Source organism: Macrotis lagotis, chromosome 6, assembly GCF_037893015.1.
Source record: "Macrotis lagotis isolate mMagLag1 chromosome 6, bilby.v1.9.chrom.fasta, whole genome shotgun sequence".
NCBI classification, from domain to species: domain Eukaryota; kingdom Metazoa; phylum Chordata; class Mammalia; order Peramelemorphia; family Peramelidae; genus Macrotis; species Macrotis lagotis.
The window spans coordinates 204153220-204176210 of NC_133663.1; the positions used below are offsets into that span (position 1 = coordinate 204153220).

At 35.0% G+C, this 22991-nt stretch overlaps 1 long non-coding RNA gene across 2 annotated transcripts; it reads right to left on the bottom strand.

Annotated features, from left to right (window-relative positions):
- Positions 1–1326: 1326 nt before the first annotated feature.
- LOC141491373 (uncharacterized) lies at positions 1327–22689 on the bottom strand. Of its 2 annotated transcripts, none has more exons than XR_012469579.1 (3): positions 21988–22512; positions 10049–10172; positions 1327–3885 (listed from the first exon to the last, which is right to left on the bottom strand). It is a non-coding gene; the product is annotated as an uncharacterized LOC141491373 (long non-coding RNA). The 2 variants fall into 2 exon arrangements; XR_012469578.1 differs by lacking the exon at positions 21988–22512 and adding an exon at positions 22522–22689 and having other exon boundaries at positions 1328–3885.
- Between the last annotated feature and the right edge of the window lie 302 nt (positions 22690–22991).

The following is a 22991-nucleotide window of genomic DNA, read 5'->3' on the forward strand; positions in this document are numbered from 1 at the left end:
AGAGCTATCCCGTGAGAGTTGCTTTGAATGAATCCCATAGGTTTGGCTTCTATTTATTCTACTTGACTTCAGCCTTTTAAAAGAATTACCATGCATGTCCTATTACCTTTGTGTACATTAAGCTGTCTTGGGCTCTTCTCTTTATAGGCAGTAATATTGTCGGCTCATATATTATCTCTATATAAATTTAGATAGACCCAAGTTTATCTATATATCCAGAATAACCCCATAGTTCATTTTTCAAAGAAAAAACTTCTAAATTCCTGTTTCACATTTAAAACTGTTCAGCCTCCAATCTTTCTTTCCAATATAAATATTATTCTTTCTCACATTTCTCAATCACAGATAGGCCTACTTGCTGTTCCCCAAAATATCCCATCTCTGTCTTTATATATGCCTCATGCCCAGGACACTCCCATCTCACCTCTAGAGCTATTTCAGATTTCAGTTTTAGTGACTTTTTTGGATTCCTCTAGTTCTTTAGGGATCTTAGACCTCTTCCCCACATAAACACATATGCAACTTTTGTTTTGTGCAGCAGCTGGGTCTTAGTCTATATACATGTGGCTTCCTTTAAGTAAACTATAAACATTCTGTGGCTATTTTCTGTGAGGTCTTAGGGATTAGTACAATGTCTGGTACACTGTAGACATTTAATAAATGTTTGAGTTGAAATGGAAAATCCTCTAGATCTCTAAAAATTGTCCCATATTTCTGCAGCTCTGACACTATTTTTAATTACCCCCCTTCATTTCTATTCTCTGCTCTCCCAAAAACCTATCCCATACAACAAAGAAAACAAAAAAATTAGCATGCTCAATGGGCAAACCCTCTGCATCTGGCAACTTATGCTACCCTTAATAGTGTTTTACCAAGAGCAGAAACAAGCTGAAATGCAATTAGTTTGTACTTCAGATGTTTTCATAATTGAAGTCAATGTTATCTTTATTCCCTTCTAACATCACTCATAGCATTCATATACAATCCATTCCATCATCCCCTAATTGATGATTATCACAAAAACTGTTGCTTTATTATGACCTTTCTTTGCTACTGACCTCCTAAGGCCATAGGGTTAGAAGTGGGATTTTTGCATCAAAGGATTTGAACACTTAGTGACTTCTCTCATTTCAAATCATTTTACAAAATGAATGGCTCAAATACTCGGTCTCTCTACATAATCCCTCCAGCAATCTTTTTAATTTCTCTTTTCCAATTTGGCAGGAAGTGAAACCTCAGTGTTTCAATTTGCAGACTGTTCCACTCTCCCTGACCTCCCCCCTCCCCCACCCCATTATATTCTCATTTCCTAGAATTCCTGGATTTCAAGGCTCAGTCATATGCATACCTGCAGGAGATGAAGTCTACCCCAATACTTTCAGTTGCTGATACATTCCACGACCTGCTTTCCTCCCTACCCCACCTCATCCCTCAAAAATAAAAATTATTCTGCACATACTTGGTCCATAGATTTATATTTACTTATCTTTGTACAAATTATTTCCTTCTTCCTCCACCCTCAATTGAATATTGCTTCCTTGAAAAGAGGGACTATCTTGTTTTTGTCTTTGTATCTCCAATGTCTGGTACAAAGTAGGTACTTAAAAGTCCTATCCTGGGCATTCCAGTATGGCAGTCTTGCCTTAGTAGGTAGGACTGGATAAATTTGTGGCCCACTAGCTAGGGCTGAGTTGAGGTAATAGAAGTGAGAAATCCAGGAAAATGCCCTGCAACTGGATAGTTTATTGCAATTTGACAGGAATGTAACCTTTTGGCTTGTTCAGTAGTGACACAGGGTCACCTCTGTAAGTATGATTAAAAGGAAGTGTGGCCTTGGCTAGTGGATAGTGATCCAGGGCTCTCAGAGGCTTGCCTCAAGAGATCCAGATCTAGTGATACTGTTTACCAATCATACAGATGTGGCGGAGTTGTGGTCCTCAAAATTTTGGAGATGGTGATGTCTACCAGCCTAGTCTCATAAATGATGGGTCCAAAATATTTAGGCCCAAATGGCACTGCTGCCTTTGGTTGTAGGATCTAGTAAAATCACAATCCAGTAATGTAGATTTATCAAAGGAATTTATTTCTGGCTCATGCCCAATTGGACTTTGGGCTGGAGATGTAGGACAAGTTCAACATCTTGACAGGCCCTTCTGGAGAATTCTAGTTGGGTAGTTTGGGAAGAATCGAAGTATGGCCTGAAGTTCAGAATGCCACATAGCTTAACTCTATTGGTATACAGTTTAACTCTATTGGTCTACACCTAGTGAAGCTGTGGTCTAGGGTTTCAGAACCAATAAAACAAGTTTGATCTAGGCCTAGAAAGTAGGGTCTAGTTTTTTCCTCTGATAGATAAAAGTACCTGGATTTTAGAACCCATTGCAGTTTCTGTTTTGTGGCTTTTGCTGAATCAAGGTATATTGGCAAAGATCCATAGTACAACCTCTGGCTTGTTCTAGAGAGGCAGTTTACATATGGCTTTTAGTTTTTGTTTTGTGATTGTTTAGAGGATCTTTGTCCTGGAAGGGAGAAGTGCAGGCTTAGTGTGACTTTTATCTTTCTGACAGTCCAGAAGTATCCAGAGTTTTATCAATAGTTCCTGCCATCTGGTCAGGGCACATGAAGGGTTTAGAACAAGCTTTGACCCAGTGCCCCAAGATAGGTGAAGGAAAATTTTATTCTGGCGAAGAGTTTGAAGTCTAGTGATGGTTGAACTATTGTCCCAACCTGGTCTTTCAATACAAAATAATGGTATAACTGTGGCTGTAAAATAGTGTTTGGGGCATGGTGAAAATACAATTATGGCCTTGGTGCTGTGATTAGGATGTGATGAAAATACAGTCAAGTAACTTTACTGGTGATCAGGACATTCTAACAGTGAAACTGCTGCCTTAGGATAGAGGTCAGAATTTGTTCTTCAGGTTTGAAGGTCAACCCCATTAGTCCATGTCAATTATTCTCAAAGCAAGGACTCTGAATAGCAGTCAAGGTACAACTGTAGTCCTGTTCCAGATAGTTAAAGACACAGAAAGACAAAGGAAGTATCACATAAACTGCATACATGGGAGAGACAAGTGAGACAAAAGGCAACTATGGGGTACTAAAGACAAAGGAAGTATCACATAAACTGCATACATGGGAGAGACAAGTGAGACAAAAGGCAACTATGGGGTACTGGGGATGCTGGACTTGGAGTCAGGAAGACCTGAGTTCCATGCCTCCTCATGACTTGTTATTTGCGTGTCCTTGAGAAAGTCACTTAATCTTTCTCAGTCTCAAATGAGATGTTTTGTGTAAAGTGACTGACAAGGCTTAAAGCACTATATAAATGCTAGCTATTACTATTAAATAAGGATGTACAAAGGGGGGTTTAGAAGGGATTGTAAATAATAATGAAGTACATTTTTACAGCACTTAATTTCAAAATGCTTCAAGTGTGTTACTTGTTTATTATTATTCCCATACAAGAGTTATTATCCTCATTTGACAGATGAGGATTGAAACTTTACCAAAAGCTTCTCGACAACAACCTTGTAAGGCAAGCAGAACAAATATTACAAATAGAGAAGGTTCAAAATGGTTAACTGACTCACCTAAAGTCATACCCATGACTAGTAAGTGTAGAAGGCAGGCAGAACTCAGATCTATAAAAATGAGATTCAAAAAAAAGCAAAGTCAAGGGTTTTCCCATGGGCCCCAGAGATAGGAAGGACAAAGTCTTAGACCATTCTTTCTACTCATCACTAGTTTTGAGGGTCAGGTGGTTGAAAATCCACAAAATTGGTGGGTTCACAAAGCGAGATGTGATAGAGGCCTATGAAAACAGAAGTTCCCACCTCCTGGAAATATGTTTTTTCTTCTCATTCCCCGACCTGAAGAATATGTCTAAGGAGGAAAAAAAACACATATGAATACATATTATTCATGCAATCACATATACAAACAGATAAACAGACATATCAATAGATATTAATAAAGACATGTGAAGATCTTTTGCAAAAATGATTCTCCCCAAACCTTGCTTTTCTCAAAGGAAGTCCTCTTCTGAGATCCAACTGCCACTGCCTATGCTACTCTGCCTAAGGTACCTCCTCTTTTGGATTTCTCCTTCCTATTCTCCCTATACTATGTCAGTGCAAATATATCTTTGTCTTATATATACCTCCACACAATGGGGAAAAAATAAGTAAAGTGGGCCACTGATCTTTAAAGATAATAAGGATAAGAATTAGCATTCATATAGTGCAAAAGGTTTACAAAGCACTCTACAATTAAAATAGATAAACAGATGATTGTACAGAATAATTTTACATATATACCTATACATATATACATGCATACATATCTGTGTCTAATGGTAGCCTTCTCCGTGGTAGGAGGCAGGGGAGGGGGAAGAAATAAAAAATTACATAATGACTTTGCTGTATATATTGGAAAGGAATAGTAAACTATACACTGTCTCATCTGATCCTCACAAACACTCTGGGAGGCAGGTACTATTCTTATCTCCATTTTACAGGTGAGGAAACTGAGCCTGGGAGAGGTTAACTGATTCTTCCAGGATTGCACAGCTAGTAAGTGTATGAGACCACATTTGAACTGGAAACCTCAAGACTCTATTCACTTGGCCACCAACTGCCTCAGTTTCAGTTATGATTTTCTACATTCCACCTCTTCTGGTGGAATTAAAACTTACTCCAAAACAGAAAAGAAAATAAACTTACTTACATTACTCATAAGCAAATGAGAAAAGAATAGCATTGTCCTTCCAGAAGTGTTATAGCAGAAATTAAAGGCTTAAATGAAAGGAATGGAGATCTAAACTGGAATTGCAAATATTATTCAATAATTTGAAATGGGGTGGCTAGGTGGCATAGTGGATAGAGCACCGGCCCTGGAGTCAGGAGTATCTGAGTTCAAATCCAGCCTCAGACACTTAATAATTGCCTAGCTGTGTGATCTTGGGCAAGTCACTTAACCTTATTGCCCTGCCAAAAAAAAAATAATTTGAAATGAAGTTTTCTTAGACAAGGCTGTCTTTTCTGACTCCTTAAATCACAAATTGCCGAAGACTAAAAGACTGTTCAAGTCCTAGAAATCTCTTCCTGTACCAAGTGTTTTTCACATATATTCATGATTTTAACTCAGATGACCAGTTTTAAGATCCACTATTTTATGAAATGGGAATTGGATTAAACTGGGAACATTCTGACATTCCAGGATAAGAATTATCTATCCTGGGGCTGATTATAAAGGTGGGGGAAAGGGTGGGGCTTTATTAGAAAACTGAATACAAACAGGTTGAACTTGTAGATATTCAATTCCCTGGACTTCTAATCAACTGTGTCCCCCTTTATGTACATTAACACAAAGAGTGTTTATATTTTTCTCCATAAACACAAAATGAATTTATGTCATATTTGAGGTTCTACCTACTATACAGTAAACCTTACGAAGATAACTACTGTGTACTTCATTATTATATCTGTTATAGCACCTGGCACAGTATAATACACACAAGTGTGTAAGCCAAGGGTTATTTTTGGATCAGTGAGTGAACTAAATAAATATAGAAATGTTTCTCTTAACCAAATCACTAGTATCAAAAATGAAAAAGGTGAACTCACCACCAATGAGGGGAAATTAAAGTAGTAATTTGTAACTATTTTGCCCAATTGATGCCAATAAATTTGATAATCTAAGTGAAATGGATGAATATTTACAAAAATGTAAATTGCCCAGGTTAAAGGAAGAGGAAATAAAAAAACTAAATAACCCTACCTCAGAAAAAGAAATTCAACAAGCCATCAATGAACTCCTTAAGAAAAAAATCTCCAGGGCCAGATGGATTCACAAGTGAATTCTTTTTTAAAAGTTTTTTTTATTTATTTAAGGCAATGGAGGAGTTTAGTGACTTGCCCAAGGTCACACAGCTAGGTAATTATTAAGTGTCTGAGGCTGGATTTGAACTCCTCCTGGCTCCAGGGCCAGTGCTCTATCCACTGTGCTACCTAGCTACCCCCTCACAAGTGAATTCTATCAAACATTCAAGGAAAAATTGTTTCCAATTCTATAAAAACTTTTTAGAAAAATACGTGAAGATGGAACTCTGCCTAATTCCTTCTATTGACACCAATATGTTGCTGATCTAAACCAGGAAGAGTCAAAACAGAGAGAGAAAATTATAGCCTGATATCCCCAATGAATAAGGATGCAAAAATCTTAAATAAAATATTAACAAAATGATTACAGCAGGTTATCATTACAATAATACACAATGACCAAGCAGGATTTATTCCAGGAATGCAGGGTTGGTTCAATAATAGAAAAACTGTCAGCATAATTGACTATAACATAATTGACTATAAATAACCCTTGGCTTACACACTTGTGTGTAGTATACTGTGCCAGGTGCTATAACAGATATAATAATGAAGTACACAGTAGTGATCTTCGTAAAGTTTACTGTATAGTAGGTAGAACCTCAAATATGACATAAATTCATTTTGTGTTTATGGAGAAAAATATAAACACTCTTTGTATGCTTATCTCAATAGATGCTGAAAAAGCCTTTGACAAAATACAGCACCGATTCCTACTAAAAACACTAGAGAATGTATGAATAAATGGATTGTTTTTTAGAATGATTAGCAGTATCTATCTGAAATCATCAACAAGCATTATATGCAATGGAGAAAAGATAGAGGCATTCCCAATAAGATCAGGGGTGAAACAAGGATGTCTATTATCACCACTATTATTCAACACTGTATTAGAAATGTTAATTTCAGCAATAAGGAAAGAAAAAGAAATTAAAGGAATTGGAAATGGGAAGGAAGAAACAAAACTCTCACACTTTGCAGATGACCTGATGGTATACCTCTTACCTAAGAGAACCTCCAAAAATCATCTAAAAAAACTACTGTTTTTTAGAAACAAAAGCAACTTTAGCAAAGTTGCAGGATATAAAATAAACCCACATATATCCCAGCATTTCTATATTACTAACAAGATAAAGCAGCAAAAGTTAAAAAGAGAAATCCCATTTAAAATAACTTCAGACAACATAAAATACTTGGGAGTCTACCAGCCAAAGCAGACTCAGAAACTCCATGAAAACAACTATAAAACACTTTTCAACACAAATAAAATCAGATTTAAATAACTGGGTAAATATTAATTGCTCATGGATGGGCTGAGCTAATACAATAAAAATGACAATTCAACCTAAATTAAACTACTTATTTAATGCCCCACCAATCAAAATTACAAAAAATTACTTTAATGAGTTAGAAAAAAATTAAGTAAATTCATATGGAGAAATAAAAAGTTGAAAATATTTAGGGATTTAATGAAAAAAAAATTCAAAAGATGGTGGCTTAGCCTTACCGGATCTAAAATTATATTATGAAGCATCAGTCATCAAAACTGTCTGGTATTGGTTAAGAAATAGAATGGTGGATCAGTGGAATAGACTAGGTGCAAAAGAGACAGCAGGAAATGATTATAGTAATCTGCTGTTTGACAACCTCAAAGAGTCCAGTCTCTGATAAAAACTGTTGGGAAAATTGGCAGTTAGTATGGCAGAAACTTGGATTAGACCAATACCTCATACCCTATACCAAGATAGGATCAAAACTGGTGCTGGATTTAGACATAAAAGACAATATTATAAGCAAATTAGGAGAACAAGGAACAGTTAACCTGTCAGATCTATGGAAAGGGGAGTAGTTTATGACCAAGGAAGAGATAGAGAACATTATGAAAAACAAACTGGATAATTTTGATTACATTAAATTAAAAAGCTTTTGTACAAACAAAACCACTCTAAACAAGAACAAAAGAAATGCAGTAAATTGGGAAACAATTTTTATAACTAGTGACAAATTATAGTCTTGACAAAGGACTCATTTCTAAAATATATAGGGAACTGAGTCAAATGGTCAAAGGATTTACAAAAGTAATTTTCAGATGAAGAAATCAAAGTTCTCCATGGTCATATGACTCCTTTTCAGTCTCCTCTGCTGGACCTTCATCTAGGTCACATCTCCTAATTATGGGTATACCATAAGCCTCTCTCTTGAGCCCTCTTTTTTTCTTCTATACTATTTTACTTGGAGATCTCATGAATTCAATTATCATCACAATTGTGGTTATTCTTAAATCTACTTATCTAACCTCTCTTCTGACATCTAGACTGACATTTCTTTTTTAAATTTGTTTTATTTTTGGCAAAGAAATGGGGTTGAGTGACTAGTCCAAGCTTGGTTTTTATTGTCTGAGTCAGGATTTGAACTTAGGTACTCCTGAATTTAGATTTGGTGCCACCTAGCTGCTCCAAGACTGATATTTCTAAATGCCTATTAGACATACTGAACTGGATGTCACACAGACATCTTAGACTCAATATGTCAAAATAGAATTCTCATTTCCCCCAAACTCTCTACTTCTTAACTTCCCTATTACTTTTTTAAAAATTTTCATTTCTTTCTTTCTTTTTCAATTATATATGTTTTCAATAATCCTTTTTTTAACATTTTCTCTCTCACTTCCTTCCCTCCCCTACAGAAAGCAATGTAATATGGACTCTACATCTATAATCATGCTAAAACATAGATCCATGTTAATCATTTAGCTTCCCTGTTACTACTAAGGGCATCACTATCATTCTAGTCACCGAGACTTGCAACTAAATGTCATCCTTTATTCCTAACTCTCTCACCTCTCTGTTACCAAAACCAGTGGAATTGTATGTTCATAATATCTCTTGAAAACACTCTTTCTTCTGACACTTCTAATGTCACTATGCTGGTGCAGACCTCCACTACTTGAACTAATTGCTGATCTAATGCAATAACCTTTTGGTTGTCATTATGACTTAAATCTCTTCCTACTCTGGTCCATTTTCCATTTAAGTGTCCAAATGATTTTCCTCCTTGGGTTTTTGTAACTTCCTTTATCTGTCTGTTCATTCCTTAGCTTCTCTTATCAGATCTTTGTCCATGCCATGACATCCAACTGAGACTGTATCCTCAAGGCTGTCTAAGGTTTTCTTTTCTTTTCTCTATATACCTCTCACTTTATTGATTTCAACAGCTCTCATGAAATTTATTATTTTCATGCAGATAATGTAAAAGATCTATATATATATATATATATATATCTCCCTTATCTCTCTTGCACTTCAGTTCTAGTACTTAGTGAGCATCTAATTAATATTTACTGATTTTACTGATTCCCTTGGGTTCAGTTATCAACTCTATGATTCTCAAATCTAGAAATGTAGCCCTCCAACTCTCTTCTCAAAAACTAGCCCATCTTTTCTCTTGAATCTATTTCTCTTAACTTTTCTATGTCACCACCATTCTTCTAATCTCCGAAGTTCACATCTATAATAGGATCCCTGCCAGTGGCATAATGACTTAGAAAATGAAATATTAACATAATCTGTATTTCTGTACTTTTGTTTATTTAGTTAAATATTTTCAAATTATACTTTAATCTGGTTCAGGGGGAGTGTGGTAAACTACAGGTCTGTCTCAGTGATAAAGGAAGAATGTCAAAAAAAAATAGATCAAGACAAATTTTGGCTTATGTATAATTTTACCCTGGTTGTTATCGGAGATCATTCATTTTGAGATGTAAAGGATGACAGATAGCCTAGTCCATTGACCTCCTTGTACAGAAGAGGAAATCAAGGATAGGAGAAATGAAGTCACTTTTCTGAGATAGTTAAGTAGAATTTCACCGAGAATAAATTAAAATAAACAGTGAAACTCTTTTCCCAGACTTATATTTGGGATGTTGAATGGTCTGCCTTGGATTCGAATGGATATGAATCATTTTTTCAGATTATATCTCAGTAGTACTGCTTTTTTATTGACTATAAGGGCTATTTTATTTCTTTTAAAGCATTATTGCCCAAAATAAGATATGCAATGATCATCTGAATTAAATCCATCCATTCTTATGTATTGATGTCCACTACTGATATTCAACATATTGATGTTTAAACTTTGTATGTCTTGTTTAAACACATCCAGCTTACCAGAGATCTTACAATCCAGGTTCCTATGCATTATTGATCTTTGCAGCATAGGACTTTCCTTTCATCACCAGACATATCTAAAGATGAAGTCAAAGTAGCTCAGTTCTATGAAGATCTACAGCATCTAGAAATAACAACAAAAAGAGATGTCACATTCATCTTAAGGGGCTGAAATGTCAAAAAAGTAATATAACACAAGTTTGTCCTTGGGGTACAAAATCAAGCAAGGAAGAGACTAATAAATTTAGTCAAGATAGCTTGCTGGTCATAACAAACACTCTTTTTCAGTAACTGTAAAGGTGATATTACACATGGGCTTCATCAAATATAGAAATCACATTGACTATATTTTGCAGTCGAAAGTGGAGAAGTTTTATATAGTCAATTAAAATAAGCCCTGGACTTGACATTGCAAAATTCAGACTTTAATTTAAGAAAGTAAGAAAAACCATCAGACCACACAGGTATGATCTAAATAATATTCTTTATAATATGAAGTGGAGGTGATGAATAGATTTAAGGGATTAGATCTGATAGATAAGAGTACCTGAAAAACTACGTACAGAGACTTGCATTATTGTACAAGTGGTAACAAAAAATATCCAAAAGAAAAAGAAGAGGAACAAAGCAAAATGGTTGATTAATGATGTTTTACAAAAAGCTAAGGAAAGAAGAAGAGTAAAAAGAAAAACCCAACTGCATGAAGAATTGAGAGAAGATTAAAAAAAGCTTCTTAAATAAGCAAAGAAATAGAAGAAAAACCAGAGTGGAGAGTACAAGGGAACATTTTATGCAAGAAACATCATTATAAAAGACAAAAATGGTAGGGACTTAAAAGAAGTAGAAGAGATTAAGAAGTAGCAAGAATACATAGAACTATACAAGAAAAATCTTAGTATCAATGACAACCACAATGGTGTGGTTTGTTGATCTAAAATCATACATCCAAAAGGATGATGCTATTAAAGTGTTGCAATCAATATGCCAGTGAATTTGGAAAATTCAACAGAGGCCACTAAAAAGATCAATTTAGGTCCCAATCCTTAAAAGAAGGGCAATGCCAAAAATGTTCAAATTTACAGAACAACTGGAATTCATTTCACATTAAACTAGGTTTCAACAATATGTAAAAATAGAATTAGCAGAAGTGCAAGAGGGTTTTAAATTACTTTTTCAACATTTTTTTTTAAAGTTTTGAGTTCCAAATTCTAGTCCTCCTTCCCTTTCCCCTCTATTAGGTAGTAAATACTCAGATAATACATTAGGTTACATAAGTTCAATTATGTAAAACATTTCCATATTAGTCATTTTGCACAAGAAGTAGAGATATCATCTTGCTGACAAAGATTCATAAAGTGAAAGCTATGGTCAATTAAAATAAGCCCTGGACTTGACTATGACTCAGATCAACAGCTTCTTGTTGCAAAATAAGATTTTTGAGAGTCCTTTGGGGAACTTAGTAGGATAAAACAAAGGACCTAGAGTCACAAAGATTCATCTTCCTGAGTTCAAATTTGATTCTTTATAGGTCTGTGACCTTGTGCAAGTCACTTAACATTGTTTGCCTCAGTTTCAACTGTAAAATGAGCTAGAGAAAAAACTGGCAAACTAGTCCAGTACCTTTGCCAAGAAAACCCCCAATGGACCATGAAAAGTTGGCTACAAATTGAACAACTGGATAGCAATAAAAGAAAAAAATATATAGCATGCTTCAGTCGGTATTCAATTATGAGTTCTTTCCCTAGTGACTGATCATGATTCATCATTACACCTCTGGGATTGTTGGCCTTTAGAGCTATCTCTCTATTGCTAAAAATAGCCAAGCCATTCATAATTCATCAGACAATATTGTTGTTACTGTGTAAAAGAGCCTGGTTCCTGTTCACTATGCATCTGTTCATGAGTCTTTACAGGTTTTTCTGAAATCATGAAGCCTGTAATTTCTTGTAGCACAATAATATCCTATTCCCTTATCCATGTATCTGACAGATAAACTATTCCATGCTCTCTTAATTTGCTAAGGTTATTATCCTTTATATGTATATCATGTACCCATTTTCACCTTATCTTGGTATACAGTGTGAGATGGCTATACCTAGTTACTGCCATACTGTTTTCTAGTTTCCTCAGCATTTTTTGTCAAATAAGTTTTTGTTCCTAAAGTTTGAATCTTTGGGTTTATCATATAATAGATTACTATGGTCATTTATTAAAATTTAATTTGTACCTAATCTACTTCACTGACCCACCATTCTGTTTCTTAGCCAGTACCAGATTGTTTTGATAATACATTCTGAAATCTTATACTGCTAAATAACCTTCTTTCCCATTTTCTCCCCTTGATTTCCTTTATATCCTTGAGTTTTTGATCCTTCAGATGAATTTTATGATTATTTTTCTAGCTATAAAATATTTTTTGGAAAATTTGGTATGGTATTGAATAGATTAGGTAGAATTGTCATGTTCATTATATTGGTTTGACTTAATATTATTAATATTTTCCCAATTGTTTAGATCTGAGTTTGTGTGAAAAGGATTTGTCTTGGCAAGTAGATTCCCACAGTCATTTTTATTTTTTTTAATATTTTATCTTTTCCCCAATTCTACATCATGAAGATTTTAATATTCATTTTTATAATCCTGTGTTCCAAGTTTTTCTTCCTCACTCCTTTATCTCTCCCATGGATGGGTATCACATCAATTTCCAATATTTTATGGCAATGAAAAGGGCTGTTACAAGTACTTCTGCACATGTAGTTCCTCTTTCTTTTTTTCTATCTCTGTGGGATACATAATTAGTAGTAGGTTATGCACAATTTGGCAGAGTTCCAATCCACTCTCCAGAATGGTTGGATCAGTTCAGTTTCACCAACAGTGTGTGTGTGTGTGTGTGTGTCCAATTTTCCCACATCTTCAACAATTATCATTTTTTTTTGTCGTATTAGCCACTGTGATAAGACTGAAGTGTTATTTCAGAGTTGCTTTAATTTTCATTTCCCTAACCAAAAGTGATTTGGATGTTTCATATGACTACAGATAGCTTTGATTTCATTATTTGAAAACTGTCTTTTGACCAGCTGAAGAATGGCCTGTGTTCTTATAAATTTGACTCAGACCTATATAATATATATTTGATAAATGAGGCCTTTCTCAAAGATACTTGCTGTAAAGATGAAAAGTTTTCTGCTTTCCTTTTATCTTAGTTGTGTTAGTTTTGTTTGTACAAAACCTTTTAAATTAAAAATAATCAAAATTTTCTTTTTTACATTTCACTCTATCTCATTCGGTCATGTATTCCTTGATCTGCTAATCTGCTTATGGTGTCACCTAAATCATGTATCTATTTCGATCTTATTTTGGTACAAGATTTGAGATGTGATCTTTACCAAGTTTGTGTCTTATTGTTTTCCCAGCAGTTTTTGTTCCAAAAGATCAAAGACTAAGTTAAGAATAGATAATTACTATTGTATCTTAAGTTCCTAATCTATTCCACTGATACCCCGTCCCCCCCATTTCTTGGCCAGTATCAGATAGTTTGGGTGATTACAGCTTTATAATCTTCAGATCTGGTATGGCTAGGTCACCTTATTCCTTTGATAATCTTGACTTTTTGTTATTTCTAGATGACTTTTGTGACAATACTTTTCTAACTATCAGAGTTTGATTGGTATAGCTTTAAATAATTTGGGCAGATCTGTATCCTGAAAAAGAATTGTGGAGTTTGAACAAAATTCAAGGACTATTACCTTTAATTAAAAAAAAATGTCTTATGTAATTCTGCTATATCTCATACTATATGTTTCTTCCTTAAGGATATGATTTCTCTCTCATCACATTCAACTTGGATCAATGTATACTATGGGAATTATGTAAAGACTTAGCAAACTGCCTTCTGCAAGATTGGGGGAAATAAAACCTTTCTAAAAAAAAAGATGACCTCTAATAAACAACCGAATTCATTTTCAAAAAATAAATAAAAGTTATTATGAGAAGAGAAAAAAATAATTTGGGCAGAACTGTTATTTTTATTATATTGGCTTGGCTTAAGCATGAGCAACTGATATTTTTCTAATCATTTAGACCTTTATTTGTGTGAAGAGTGTTTTGTAATTGTGTTCATATAGTTCCTACGATGAATTCACCTGCAATGAAGAGGAAATTAAGACAACTGTTAGAAATTATTTTGCCCAATTACTGGTCAATAAATTTGACAATGAAAAGGATGAATATCTGCAAAAATACAAATTATCTAAAGTATCATAAGTATACAATATTTCATCTGCAAAAAAAGGTTTGTTTCCTCATCGTCTATTCTAATTCCTCTAATTTCTTTTTCTTTTCTTACTACTACAGATAATATACCTAGTACAATTATTAAATAATAGAGGTGATAATGATGATCTTTGCTTTACCCCTGCTTGCTTTGGGAAATCTTCTGGCTTATTTCCATTATAAAAAAATGCTTGATGATAGTTTGAGATAATACTTATTATTTAAAAAGCTCCACTTTTCCTAACTTCTCTAGTCTTTGTAATAGGAATGAGATATTAGTATTTTTTCAAAGGTTTTTCTGCATCTATTGAGATAACAATATGATTTGTTATTTTTATTATAGATATGGTCAGTTAAGGTGATAGTTTTTTAATACCTGAAATTCCTGAAATAAATTCTATCTGGTCATTAGATACTTATGATATATTGATGTAATCTCTTTGCTAATATTTAAATTTTTTGCACTGATAGTCATTAAGGAAATAGGACTATAATTTTATTTCCCTGTTTGGGTATCATTTAAGTTGTCTGAGAGGATGCCAACTTTTTTGCCAAATAGTTTAAATAGTATTGGAATTTAAATGTTGGACCTTTAAATATTTGGTAGGATTTGGTTGTATATCTATTTGGTACTGAGGATTTTTTCTTAGGAAGTTCACTGATAGCTTCATCAATTTCCTTTTTCTAAGACTGGGTTATTTATTTTATTTATTTCTTCTGGTAGTCTGGGTAAATTATATTTTTTTCATTTTGGCATTGAAATTGCAAAATTTATTGGCACATAGCTGGGCAAAATAACTCAATTGTCATCTTGGCTGTGGAAGTCAGAAGGGTTTTCAAAGAGGCAGAGAAATCAGAAACCAAATTGCCAACATTTTCTGAATTATGGAAAAAAGCAAGGGAATTCCAAAAAAGCCATATACCTCTGCTTTACTGTCTGTAAGAGAGTGTGTGTGTGTGTGTGTGTGTGTGTGTGTGTGTGTGTGCATGCATGTGTCCACATTTGGTTTTTGCAAGGCAGTGGGGGGTTAAGTGATTTGCCCAAGGTCACTAGCTAGGTAATTATTAAGTATCTGTGGCCGCATTTGAACTCAGATCCTCCTGATTCCAGGGCTGGTGTGCTATCTAGCTGCCCTACTTCTGCTTTACTTACAACACTAGAGACTTTAACTGCGTGGATCATAACAAAACAAGACAGTCCTCAAAGTGACAGAAGTACCAGATCATCTTTGACTCTTAAGGAACTTGTATGCAGGTCATGAACATGGAACAACTGATTGGTTCAAGATTGTGGAAAAAAAATCCTGGACAATATGTGAAAAGAGTAGACAGGCTGTATGTTGTTACCTTGTTTAAGTTATATTGGGAGTATATCATATGAAATGACAGGTTAGATAAATCAAAAACTGGAATTAAAGTTGCCCCCCCCCCAATATCAACACTCAGAAATGCAGACTATACCATTCTCATGGCAAAAAAGTAAAGAATTAAGAAGAGAGTTAATGATGCCCAAGGGACAATAAAAATGTGCATACCATTTGATCCAGCAATACCACTACTGGGTCTATACCCTGAGATCATGAAAAAGGGTAAAAACATCACTTGTACAAAAATGTTCACAGCAGGTCTGTTTCTGGCGGCAAAGAATTGGAAATTGAGTGAATGTCCATCAATTAGGGAATGGCTGAACAAATTGTGGTATATGTGTATATGAAACACATTTCTATTAGAAACCAGGAGGGGTGGGAATTCAGAGAAGCATGAACTGATGTTGAGTGAGATGAGCAGAACTAGAAGAACATTGTACACCCTAATAGCAACATGTGAGTGATGATCAACCTTAACAGACTTGCTCATTTCATCAGTGCAATAATCTGGGACCATTTTAGGGTCTCTGCAATGGAGAATACCATGTGTATCCAAAAAAGGAATTGTGGAGTTTAAACAAAGACAAAAGACTATTAACTTTAGTAAAATTACATAATAAGATACTTTTTTAAAAAAAATTAATGTTAATTAACTTAAACAAAGACAAAAGACTATTAACGTTAATTTTTTTTAAAAAAAGTATCTTATGTAATTTTACTATCGCTTATATTTTATTTTTTCCTTAAGGATGTGCTTTCTCTCTCAACATATTCAATTTTGATCAGTGTATAGTATGGAAACAATGCAAAGACTATCAGAGTGCCTTCTGTGGGGGATGGAGGGAGAGAAGCAAGATTGGGGGGGAAAAATTGTAAAATTCTGAAGATAATTTAAAAAAGAGAGTAGGGAAGGCCAGGTCTGAGAGACAAGCCTTTGGGACTAAGCAGAGGCCAGGAGATGGAATTCTCAATACAGAAACTCAATGATGGGAAAAGGCCACTAGAATTGCTAAAAATCTATATTTTGTTGCTAACATTGCCAAGCATTTATTAAACATGATTCTGGACCAAAAATAAATAAAAAGAAGAGGGTGAAGGAGGAGAGGGTAAAAACTGGCTTGTAGTTTAACCCTAAAAAAAACTAATATTATGGAAACTGGTCCCATGTCACTTTCCAGCAAATAGAAAGAGAAGCAATATATGGTAACTACATAAAAATCGACTACATAGTACATAAAAACTTTACACTAATATATAGATAATCAAATGTAGAAAGGCAGAAATATTAAATGCATCCTTTTCAGATCATGATGCAATAAAAATATTATGTAATGAGCCATGGAAGGAAAGATCTAAAATTAATTGGAAACTAAATAACCTAATTTTAAAGAATGAGGGGGTAAAATAAAATCAAAGAAATAATTAATAATTTCATCCAAGAGAATGACAATAAGGAGACAACACACCAAAAAAATTGTATGTAGGATACAGTCAAAGTAGTTATTAGGGGAAACACTATTTCTCTAAACGCTTACAAAAATAAAATACAGAAAGAGTAGATCAATGAATTGTGCATGCAACTAAAAAAGCTAGAGAGAGAACGAATTAAAAATCACCAATTAAAGACCAATTTAGAAATTCTGAAAATCAAAGGAGAAATTAATAAAAATTGAAAGTAAGAAAACTATTGAACTAATAAAAGTTAAGATTCGGTTTATTAAAAATTGATAAAAATAAACTTCTGGTTAATTTGATTTTAAAAAAGAAGAAAACCAAATTACCAGTATCAAAAATGAAAAAGGTGAATTTACCAACAAAGAGGAAGAAATTAAAAGTAATAATTAGGAGCCATTTTGTCCAACTGTATAACAATTAATTTTAATTCTAAGTGAAATGGATGAAATTTACAAAACTATAAACTGTTCAGGTTAAAAGAGGAAATTAAATACTTAAATAACCCCATCTCATAAAAAAGAAACTGAACAAGCCATCAATGAACTCCCTAAGGAAAAATTTCCGGAACCAAATGGATTCACAAGTGAATTCTATCAAACATACAAGGAACAATTAATTCCAATTCTATACAAACTATCTGAAAAAATAGGTGAAGTTGTTCTGCCAAATTCCTTCTATGACACTGATGTGGTGCTGATACCAAACCAGGAAGAGTCATGAATAAGGATGCAAAATTTTAAATTAGGCATCATCATCATCTTTTGAGAAAGTAGGAATATGTAGAGTGTTTCTTAAAAGGATAAACTGTATTTCTATGTAAAGGAGATGAGATAGAGAAATTCCATTTAAAATAACTATAGACAATATAAAATACTTGAGAGTCTACCTGCCAAGGCAGACTCAGAAACTATAAAAAATAGCTTTAAAATACTTTTCATACAAATAAGATCAAATCTAAATAATTAGGCAAATGTCAATTATTCATGAGTAGGCCAAGCTAATAGAATAAAAATGATAATTCTACCTAAATTAAGTTACTTTCAGTGCCATAACAATCAAACTTCCTCAAAATTACTTTGTTGAGCTAGGAAAAACTAACTAAATTCATAGGAAGGAACCAAAGATTTCAGCTTCTGGGATGAGAACTCACTCTTTGATAAAAACTGTTGGGAAAATTGGAAGATAGCATTGGCTGAAACTAGGCATAGATCAACATCTCACACCCTATACCAAGAAAAGGTCAAAATGGGTACAGGATTTAGACATTAAAAGATGATATACTAAGTTAATTAGGAGAACAGGTAACAGTTTATCTGTCAGATCTATGGGAAGGGGAGCATTTATGACCAAAGAGGAGATAAAGAATATTATAAAAAACAAAAATGGCTAATTTTGATCACAATAAATTTAAAAGATTTTGCACAAAGAAAATTAATGCAATCAAGATTAAAAGGAATGCAGTAAGTTGGGAAACAATTTTTGTAGTTATTGTTTCTGACAAAGGACTCATTTCAGAAATATAAAGAGAACTGAATCAAATTTATAAAAATACAAGTCATTCCCCAATTTACAAATAGTCTAAGAATATGAAAAGGCAATTCTCAGATGAAGAAATTAAAGTTATCTAATAGTCATATAAAAAATGCTCAATTCATTATTGAATAAGAGAAATGCTAGTTAAAACAGCTCTGAGATATCACCTCAAACCTCTCAGATTGGCCAATATGACTAAAAGTAAATTGATCAATGTTGGAGGGGATGTGGGAAATCTGGGACACTAATGCATTGTTGGTGGAGTTGTGAAGTGATCCAGCTTTTCTGGGGAGTAACTTGGAATTATGCCCAAAGGGTAAAAAAAAACTGCATACCATTTGATCCAGCAATACCACTACTTGGCCTAGATATTTTAGAGATCAGGAAAAAAAGTTTAAAACCCACATGAACAAAAATGTTCTTAGCAACTCTTTTCACAGTGGCATAGAATTGGAAATCTAGGGGATGCCCATCAAATGGGGAATGGTTGAACAAATTATGGTAAATGAATGTAATAGAATACTATTGTTCCATAAGAAATCATGAGGGATAGTGTGTGAGATAAAACGATGCTCATAGGAATCAAGAGTCTGGTAGTCTGAGTCAGGGAGCAGGAAAGATTTTTTTTTAACTTTCCTTGAGGAAGGACACATTCCATTGCAAAATGAGCAAATGTGTCTAAAATAATAATTTGCAGGTCATTTTTATAGTAATTAATAATTCTACCTCTAATCCTGTCATATCCTATAACTGGCTAGTCTAGTATGTCAGGCTCACAATCTTTTCATTAATATTATCCAACTAGTGCAGAGCAAATTCAATCCTCATTATCCTAATTAACTAATCTTTATCTTACAGGAAAGTTACAGTTTTCAATCCCTTATTACCATTAATTATTCATAGCTTAATTTATACCCTATAAAAAGAGAGGTTCTACAAATCTCATCATGCATTTCCTCTGACCAAATTTGGAGATAGCCAAATCAAAAAAAAAAAAAGAGTAGATTTAATTCCTTTTAAATTTACTTCATTTCCAATACGAAAACCAGACGGTTTTTACTTCTAAATAAAGAATAAAGTGAAAACAGAAGTATTTTCATAATAAGATTGTACTGAAAGTCATTCTCACCACCTGCGCATAAGAACATTTTCTTTCTATATATGAACAACAAAGCCCAAGGCAAACCCAGAAACTATATGAATAAGGTTTCTATGAGGAAAACTTTACTAAAAGGCCATCTCTCACAATGGGACTTCAGAAAAGACTGCAAGGACTTGTATGAAACTGAAGCTGAGTGAAGTAAGCAGAACCAGAACACAAACAGCAACACTGGGTGATGATCTACTGTGGGGGACTTGTTCACTTCAGCAGAAGAATAATCAAAGACAATTAAAAAAAAACTTGTAATGGAAAATATCCATATCCAGAGAAGGAACTGTGAAGTTTAAATGTGGACCAAAGCTAACTATCTTCAATTTTTAAAAGTTCACTTATGTATTATGTCATTTTCCTCTAATGTTCTTTTCTTCTATGTGGATCTGATTGTTCTTTCAAAACATGATTAACATTTTGTGATTATCAAAGTTATATATGTAAAGCCTCTATTAGATTGCTTTCTGGGAGAGGGAAGGGAGAAAAATGAAAAACAAAAAACCTTGGAAAAAAAAAGACTGTTGACAACTACTATTGCATGTGGTTGGAAAAATAAAATATTAAAAAAAAAGAAACGGTAGTAATGTTAGAATTTATATTCTTGGGCTCAAAGACAGTGATTGGAGTAATAAAAATAGGTATATGCTTCTTGGAAGAAAAGCTATGATAAATATGGTCAGCATACAGAAAAGCAGGGACATCACCTTGCTGACAAAGATCCATAAAGTGAAAGCTGTGGCCTCTGCAACAGTCAAGACTTTTGAGGGTTTCCTGGGGCAGCTGGGTACCAGAGTGTGATAATGTAAAGGGTCTGGAGTCATGAAGACTCATCTTCCTGGGTTCAAATTTAATTCTTTATTGCTTTGCCTCAGTTTCCTCATCTGTAAAATGAGTGGGAGAATACCCAGAAGACTGGGTACCTTTTACTAAGAAAAACCCCATATAGGGTCAGGAAAAGATGGACCCAATTAAACAACTGGATAGCAAGGAGATCAAATCAGTCATAACTTAAAGAAATTACTCAATAGAAGGATATATATTAAAGCTGAGACTTCATCCAAAGCTATTTGGAATTATGCCCAAAGGGAAACAAAAATGTGCATACCCTTTGATCCAGCAATATCACTATTGGGTCTATACCCTGAAGAGATTATGAAAAAGGGTAAAAACATCACTTGTATTCAAAAAATATTCATCACAGCCCTGTTTGTGGTGGCAAAGAATTGGAAAGTAAATGAATGTCCTTCAATTGGGGAATAGCCGATCAAACTGTGGTATATGTATGTGATGGAACACTATTGTTCTATTAGAAATCAGGAGGGACGGGAATTCAGGGAAGCATGGAAGGATTTGCATGAACTGATGCTGAGTGAGATGACCAGAAGAATACTGTACACTGTAACAGCAACATGAGGGTGATGATCAACCTTGATGGACTCGCTCATTCCATCAGTGCAACAATCAGGGACAATTTTCGGCTATCTGATACCATCTGTATCCAAAGAAAGTACTGTGGAGTTTGAACAAAGACCAAGGACTATTACCTTTAATAATTTAAAAAAAACCCTATCTTATTGTGTAGTTTTGCTATCTTTTATACTTTAAACTTTCTTCCTTAGGGATATGATTTCTCTCTCATCACATTCAAATTAGAGCAATGTATACAATGGAAACAATGGTGGGGGAGCAAGATTAGGGGAAAAATTGTAAAATTCAAAATAAATCTTTCTTTAAAAAAATATGCTTAAGCATGTGGATGAATGTTGAAAAACTTTCTTAATATTGGAAAAATAAAATATCAATTTAAAAGAGAGAAAGGGGGTTCACCTTTGGCCCCCTAGATGAAAGGAAAGACATAAAAACCTGAGTTGGACTCCTGTTCAGGGGCTGCAGTCTTCTCTTGGCTATTCTTTTATCTCTCTCTCTCTCCCTATCTCTTTCTGTGTTGTAACTTCTTTTAATAAACTTTTATTTCCAAAAAAAAAAGCTTAGACTTAAATATTGTGGTCACATAATGAGAAGACAGGACTCAGAAAAAAAAATCCTGATACAAGATTGAAGGCAAAAGGGAAAGTGGACAAGGAAGGATGAGACAGATAGCCATGGAAGCAATGGATATGAACTTGAACAGACTTTGGGAAGTGGTGGAGGATACAAACCGAGTCCAAGACTGAAAAATCAACAAATTCTTCCCATTTTGCTCGGACACAGACAAATCCAGGGAATGTGAGAGGGCTAAGAGATAAATCCCTGGTCTCCTGGAGCAGGGGCAGCAGGAACTTCTCAACTCCTTCTGCAAAGGTGGCACCTTGTTTGCAATTTATAGCCTGAGAGTGCCGTTGGCGGTCACAAGATTAATTAAGCTCCTTGCCGGGGGCAGTTGGCCAGGCTGTCTCCTCCCAGGTTGTGCGGCCCCAATGCTCTTCCACACCATTCCCGGGACGTGTTCCAGGAGAAACAAAGGCCAGACAACTCCCTGGGACCAGGCGGGCACGTGGCCCCACAGACACAACCGGAAGCTTTTTTTTTTTTTTTTTTAGATTTTTCTTTTTTTGGCAAGACAAATGGGGTGAAGTGGATCGCCCAAGGCCACACAGCTAGGTAATTATTAAGTGTCTGAGGTCGGCTTTGAACTCAGGTCCTCCTGACTCCAGGGCCGGTGCTCTATCCACTGCGCCACTTAGCTGCCCTACCTGAAGCTCTTCTGAGGAAAGCAAAGATGGGGGAGAAAAAACGCCTGCAGCCGCGGATAAGCCCTTCAAGTCTGCCAGAGAAGCGGGTGAGGGTGGCGGGCGCCAGCGGCCTGAGGCAGCGGGGCGCACCCCACCCCCATCACGGTCCTCACGGTGCCCAGGCCGGAGGGGCCACAGGAAGCTGGTTCTGACCACTTGTACTTCAGGTGGGGGGAGCACTCAACGCGGTCGTCCAGTTTCTGAGAAATGGGCCCGCCCGTGAGCTCTCTGGAGCGTGAAAACCGCCTGAAAAATTGCCATTTTCTTTGGCCTTCCCCTCTTTTTCGGTGCACGGTGCCTTCTTACTGCCCTATGGAAATGGAGTGGTCCCGGGCCATCCCTCCCACTCCCCCTCCCGCGTACAATGGTACGACTCCGAGCGCCTTTCCTCTTAGGTCTTCCGGGTCTTTCCGGATTTAAAGCGGAACTTG